This window comes from Dioscorea cayenensis, chromosome 19 (assembly GCF_009730915.1).
Source record: "Dioscorea cayenensis subsp. rotundata cultivar TDr96_F1 chromosome 19, TDr96_F1_v2_PseudoChromosome.rev07_lg8_w22 25.fasta, whole genome shotgun sequence".
Lineage (NCBI taxonomy): Eukaryota > Viridiplantae > Streptophyta > Magnoliopsida > Dioscoreales > Dioscoreaceae > Dioscorea > Dioscorea cayenensis.
Genome location: NC_052489.1, coordinates 9,388,350 through 9,395,042, shown reverse-complemented (window position 1 = coordinate 9,395,042; position 6,693 = coordinate 9,388,350). Strand labels below are relative to the sequence as shown.

General features: G+C 35.5%; 1 long non-coding RNA gene across 1 annotated transcript; it reads right to left on the bottom strand.

The window, feature by feature from the left end:
• Positions 1-394: 394 nt before the first annotated feature.
• On the bottom strand, positions 395-2,909 carry LOC120283959. Its single transcript, XR_005543406.1, has 3 exons — positions 2,875-2,909; positions 1,846-1,898; positions 395-463 (listed from the first exon to the last, which is right to left on the bottom strand). It is a non-coding gene; the product is annotated as an uncharacterized LOC120283959 (long non-coding RNA).
• Positions 2,910-6,693: the final 3,784 nt, after the last annotated feature.

Below are 6,693 nucleotides of genomic sequence, written 5' to 3'. Positions count from 1 at the left end.
GGAGCCAGAAGAAAAAATTTTGGAGAAAAAGGAGGACAAGGTACTTTCATTTTCTTTCCCTACCAAACATATATATATATATATATATATATATACATAAAAGCAAAGAAGGTTATTGCCATTGTTGTTGCCGTCGCCGCTGTCGTTGTTGCCACCATGTCACGGCCCGAACCCAGCTCTCCGGACCCGGGGCACAGACAAACGGCCACAGATCCACAAGGCGTGAACCAAGTAGACCTGCAAGGCCTCAGAACCTGATTTAGGACAAAAAAAACTAAAACAAACCAAATGGGTTATAGGATTACAGACTCTACAGAGTATACAATGCAAAGATACAAGAAGTCCAAAAATACAAAATATAGGAACACAATGATAGACAATGAAACGAACTCCAATTTTATAACAGGACAAGCAACATCTACAGATAGTCTTTCAAGATCCACACCGGTCTACCACTCTTGATCTGAAAAAGGATTTAAAACAAATCCATGAGCTCACTAGCCTGGTAAGTAATCCAGAAAGTGATTTAAAACAACAAGATTGATAAATCTTGATTCAAATATTAAGAATAATTCAAAGTTTAAACATAGTTGAAACAATACAAAATAAATAATTTCAACAGAGGTATAGATTCTCATGTAATACAACTATTTAAGAATACTGTAATCAAAAGAATAGTAGATTCACTGTTGTAAATCAGAAGTATAGAAAATTTTCTAAATATGAGCATAAGTCTCCAAACCATAGTTAGACTAAACCAGAAATTACAAAAATGACTTTTCAAGTATACCGGATTTTCTGAATAGCACAAGTCTTCGAAATCACAATTTAATAAAATAGAGTATAATATTCTAATAAAAGAATATTTCCAAGTAAGTTGTTCACCAAAAATTGAAAACCAGGAATGCGAATCTGAAATTTGTACAAAAACCAATAGCACCAAATAGTATTATCAAAACCAAAGGATAAAGTATAAATAACAAAATCCAGAGTATGTCTCCAAATTCAGGGTAAGTGCCAAAGGTCATTTGTTTATCCTCGGTGACAGACCCGAGCCCAGAATAATAAAAATCATTTATTTACCCTCAGTGACCCGAGACGGAATACCAGGTGGCCGTTGATTATTTCACCGAACGGACACAGTGCGAAACTGCAGTCTCATTTTTCCAAAATTACTTGTCGACAAAGTCAGGGTTTAACCCCCCACTAACAGGGTTGCATATCGCTCATTTGGAGACCAAAACATTCAGATACAAAAATATTTACAAAATATAAGTTCAGAAATTTCTAAAATTCCTCAAGTTCATATATATTCAAAAATACTAATAAATATCAAAATCTCACTTTAAGGAAAATAAATCGATAACCATAAATGAAATATAAAAATTTAAGTACATAAAGTATTTAAAATTATTCAAAACACCAGCTTCTTCAAAACTAAATTAAATGATTATATAAATAAATAAATATTGGGATTAACTAAGTCAATCCCAATGATAGCGGAGTCATCAACCCACGCCTGCAAACAAACGAAGTTTATAAATGTTGAAGTAACCATTTGAATGTAATCGCACACTTAGTATAAATAATAAATTAATAACTAAGTTAAAATGAATAGCAATCATTTAATTAGCATTACACCAATGTAGATTTACCAAGTCAACAACTAAATAAAAATAATTAATTAAAGAAAATGCCTCAAAATACATATTCCAAATAAATAATTTCAATATTAACAAAATAACAGATATTCAAAATAAAATAACAAAATACTAGATATTTATTTTACCGAATAAAATAATTTCTCAAATACTGAAAATACGGAGTTATCGGTAGATTAGTTACCTGGTATTGGCCTAATTGCAAAATGAGATCCAAGACCACTCCCTAAAACGATCCTAAAATCCAATGATTTACCAAAGTTAAAACAAAATCACTCTAATCACAAGTTTAAACACCAACCAAGTATTACTTTTACATTCTCTAGAGAGAGAAACCAAAATAAATAAATAAACTAAATAAAATAAGTGTCTTGCATGTATTCCAGCAGGAACTCACACAAGAAATAAATACATCTCAAAGGCTTAACCAATTAACATGATTAAAATTAAAGTGATCCAATGCTTAACCTCCAATCATTTGACATTTGCCTTGAACTAATACTTTAACTTGATGAGAACATCTTCACCATCCAATTCTAAACACATTCCACTACAAAACTTCCCTCATTCTCTTACAATGCCTTGACTAAAAAATGCAAAAAAAATGCAAACCATTAACACAAACATTTTTGCAGATTCACAACCAAGCTCTAGTCTTTGGACACATTAACACAATAATGCTGTCAACTTTACAAAACCACTCCACCAACAACAAAAGTTGTAGAACCAAACTAAGAGAGAAAAAAAACATATCTACTTATACAACCAACACATATATAAAATACATGTATATATATACATGGAAACATACACAATATGCATGGCTTTTAATAGCATGCTGGTTCTACCCTCAAATAAAGTCCAAAAATATCCACCATGCTTGGGTGAGCAAGAAACAAGCAACTTAACACTCATTCAACTAATGCCAAGGCTAAACCTTTCTCAAAACAAGGATGGTTAAGCACAAGCCCTTGAGCTAACACTAAGCTCCAAGGATTTCAACAACAATTTTGAGCTATGAACTAAGAGAATAACAAGCATGAACAATTCCGAATTTAGCCACCAACATGCCAAGGCTTCTAAATAAAAAGAGCTAACATGCTATTCAACAAAACATGGCAAGCTAATCAAAGGATAGAGAAAAAGTCATGGTTTTTAGTTACCAAATACAATACTACTAAAAGAATTTAACCAAGAATGGCTAGGGGCTTACTACGATGGCCGGAAAAGAGAGTGTTGAAAAGATAGCCCAGCTGAAAATCCAAGCTTCAAAAACCTCCCAGCTAGCAACCTCCCTCACAAGAGAAAGGAATGAAGAAAAAGCAAAGGAGAAGAAGAAAACAATGACATTAAAAGGCTAAGCTATCAAAGTCATAGGCATGATGGAAACCCAGGAATTCCTCTAGGGATTCCTCATTATCACTAGATTAGAGAGCAACCTGACAAAAGAAAAGGGAATAAGAGGGGAAAACAATGCTTTGATTATTCTAATCAAGCTTTGGGCGGGGTCCACACACCACTATTATCGCCGTCATTGTCGATGTTGTTATTTCCGTCGCCGTCGCCGCTGTTGTTGGAGCCATGCACTTTACTTTACAGAAGCCTTGTCTTCCCTATCATCGCCTTCGGAGCTCTCCTCCTAATGCCACGGTATTAGAGGTTGCGAGGCCTGACTATGCGGAGGGCTCTAGAAGAGGAGAAGATGAAAACACCAAAACAAAGATGAAGACTTGACAAATTCTCTCAATCCAATCCAATCCAATTAATACACCATTGTTGATACCTATGACCACCACGACCACAATGTGCCTGCTTCTTTAACACCACCACCACCATCATCATATAACATCTGGCTTCATGTGATCCCCCCTGACCCCAGCAATGCGTCAACCCAAGGCCACAGGTACTCCCTATGGCCTTGGGATTAGAGTGCCAGCAGAGTGATGGTGATGACGAATAATGGTGTTGTCGGCAACGATGAGGAGGAGTTCTACGATTTCTAGGATCGGATCTTATCATTTTCTTGCTCATCCACTTCTATTCCTGATGATGATGCTGGTGATCTACACCGCTGCAATTCTGTTATCATCATTTCCCTTGGTTTTCCCTTGCTTATGCCTTTTTCCTATGATTTGTGGATCTCGGAGTTGTCATCTGTTGAGGAGCGCCAGCACTACCCTTTTTGTTGTATAGGGCTTGATGCTGATGTGTCTGGGGAATCTGGTGTGATGGTAGAGCCGGCTGTGATGTCGTTGTCGGCTCGTGTTTGAAATATTAAGATCATGCGCTCTATTTCATAAGAGGGCTTTATGTGTCATCTGCATCCGCATGCTGCTGTTGCTCGCATGGAAAGATCACGATCTGATGTTGTGTTGATCCCGGGGCGCATTTCGGGTGGCTACCGCCAACACTGATGTCACAGCTTTTAAAGAAGGTATTCGCTGGTGATTGGGATCAAAGGTTGATGATTAAGAATTTGGATAATGGAAAGGAGTTCATGCTAAAAGTGATGATTGAGAAAGGATTGTTGCGAAAGGCACCTTGGTTTGATTACAATTGGATTATTAGGAAGCTTTGTGGGAATCAGATAAAACCTTTGTTGTAGAAATGTTCTGGAAAAAGCTCGAAAATGAGAACATAAGTTTAGACAATATTTCTTGTGTGTGCTCGTTGAAGGTCTTGTCCGAGGTTGGAAATTTGTGATGAAATGCTGACAAGATGAAGACCATGGAAATTTGTGATGAAATGCTCGAGGTTGGACTTAAATCTAAAGATTCCACTTACAAGCATTTAATATCTGGATTCGCATGAAGGCCTACAAGTTGCTTATATGAAAATGAAGCTCTGTAGGTTCTTGCATCTTTGATTGAAGGAATTCCATGTATCTCAATGAATGGCAATTAAATAAAATTTGGTATTCTTCAAGCATTTCATCAATAGTATAATTTGCTGAGATATATCAGTGAACAAATGAACTAGTACTTTGGAAAAGAAAAATAAATATTAGTTTTGCTTCCAAGGTTTTAGAACAGGGAGTCCGATAATGATTGCGATTATGGAGAAGGTTAGAAATCACCATGCATTTCCTTGAAAATTCCTTCTACCTTTAATGCTTGTGAAAAAAAAAATGTTACTATTGTATTTTAGCTTGCACATGCATATTCACAAGTTTCCTTACTACAAGCTTGTAAGCACTTTACAATATATATATATATATATAGAAGCAGGCAATGTGTGTTGTGAGATGAGAGCGAGAAATTGAGAAGCATGTAATAGTTTGCATGCATGACACACGTGTATGATTCATTAAAAAAAATAGAAGAATTTTCAAATGGCCGGCCCCACCATGCACATGGTTATGAATATGATAAGCATGGATTTATATATGTGCATATATATATATAAACATCCAAAGAAATATATATATATATATACTCATTCCGAAGCAACGATAAGAATACTCATTTTGATGCAACGGTGAATTTTAAATATGCTCAATTTCAAGACACAATGAGATATATATTTCAACACGGCAACAAGGTATGCAACATGGTGACGAGGTACATCACTACACCATAGTAGGGTTTTTGCGGTGCTTACTTCGCGGCGTTTTTCAAAAACGCCACCAACAAAATTTTGTTTTGCGCCTTGTATTTGAAACAAATGCCACCATATTGCCCCCGGGTTGTAAATGATTTTTTTTTTTGTGAAAATATGTTTATGTTAGTGGTGTTTTATTTATAAAACGCCGCGAAATGAATTCGCTAAATTGGCGGAGTACTCACATTAGAAATTGTATTTTAATTAGCGTTGTTTTATTGATTAGGCGCCGGTAGTTGTGTTTGATTTGATAGCATTGTTAGAAAGAAACTCCGGTAGGATAGTTCGCAGAACTGGCGTTAAATTTATCCGTGAAATGAAATTTTATTTAGTGGCGTTTAAAATATAAAACGCCGGTAATATTAAGTTGGGCGGCGTTTATTTTAGAAAACGCCGGCAAGTCTTTTATGTAAAGTGAACGGCCTAGGTCGAGCATCTTCTTCCGCTCTCTCTCCCTGCGCGCGTTTCTGTTTCTCCTTTCTCTCTGTACGCACTGTCGGTCTTCTTTCTCTCTATCTCACAACTGAAGTTGATCGATTTCATAAGGGTTGTGATCATTTTTCCCTTTTATGTTATTTGATTATCAATTTCATGTTGTAGTGTTGTTGATTTATTTTTATTTTTTTTGTGTTTTCTTGTTTTTGGTTTTGGTTGTTGATTGGGATTTCGTTTGGGAAAGAATTGAGGTTTTCCTTAGGGTTTTCGGTTAGGGGTTTGGTTTGGATAAATCTGTTGTCGATCTCTACTCCTCCTTCAAGGTAACCTCTTCTTCTTCTGATTGATCTCAATCAAATTATTTTGCTTTATTTACCCTCTCACCAAAATTATGGATAGGGTTTCCCTTCTGTTGGGTGGCTCACCGGAGATTCGGGCCTGGTGATTCTTTTTCCGCATCTGGGAATATTGAGAGTGAGCTTCAAACAGGTAGCTTGAATAATTGGATTGATAGATTAGGGTTTAAATAGTTGAGGTTTTTTTTTCCTATGTGAATTCTTGTGTTTTTTAGTTAGCGTTGGTGTAGTGATATTTATTTACGTAAGACTAAACCTTTGGAAATGCAATAAGAATTTTAGATTCATACGTAAATATGTGATCATGATTAATGTGTAAAGGCGAACTATGCTTTCAACATACAACACTTTTTTCCCTTTTTGTGTGTGAGTTTTAATCTTTAGCTCAACATGTATCTCTTACCAAATACCTGTTAGATTATATGGTTAAAATGCACATTCACACCTTTATTTAGGCATGCTATATTATTTATATTTTATTATAATGTGCTAACTGGCTTGATGATTTTTTTTCTCCAAAATGGAAAAAAATTGCAACTTGCTAGGGCGTGTTTCTTTAACATGGAGTAAATCACTCATATAGGTAAATATGAAAAAAAAAATGATATAATTGAATGAATCTTTGGGCTTGTAATTGAATA